Consider the following 272-nt stretch of genomic DNA (forward strand, 5'->3'; position numbering starts at 1 on the left):
CTGAGGTTATTGATATTTCTCCCGGCAATCTTGATTCCAGCTTGTGCTTCATCCAGCCCAGCATTTCTCATGATGTACTCTGCATATAAGTTAAATAAGCAGGGTGACAATACACAGCCTTGACGTACTCCTTTCCCTATTTGGAGCCAGTCTGTTGTTCGATGTCCAGTTCTAACTGTTGCTTCCTGACCTGCATAGAGATTTCTTCATGACCCAGATAATCACGATAGTGTGATCACTCACCTAGAGCCAGACATCCTGGAATGTGAAGT

The sequence above is a fragment of the Bison bison genome, unplaced genomic scaffold, assembly GCF_000754665.1.
Source record: "Bison bison bison isolate TAMUID 2011002044 unplaced genomic scaffold, Bison_UMD1.0 scf7180017864309, whole genome shotgun sequence".
Lineage (NCBI taxonomy): Eukaryota > Metazoa > Chordata > Mammalia > Artiodactyla > Bovidae > Bison > Bison bison.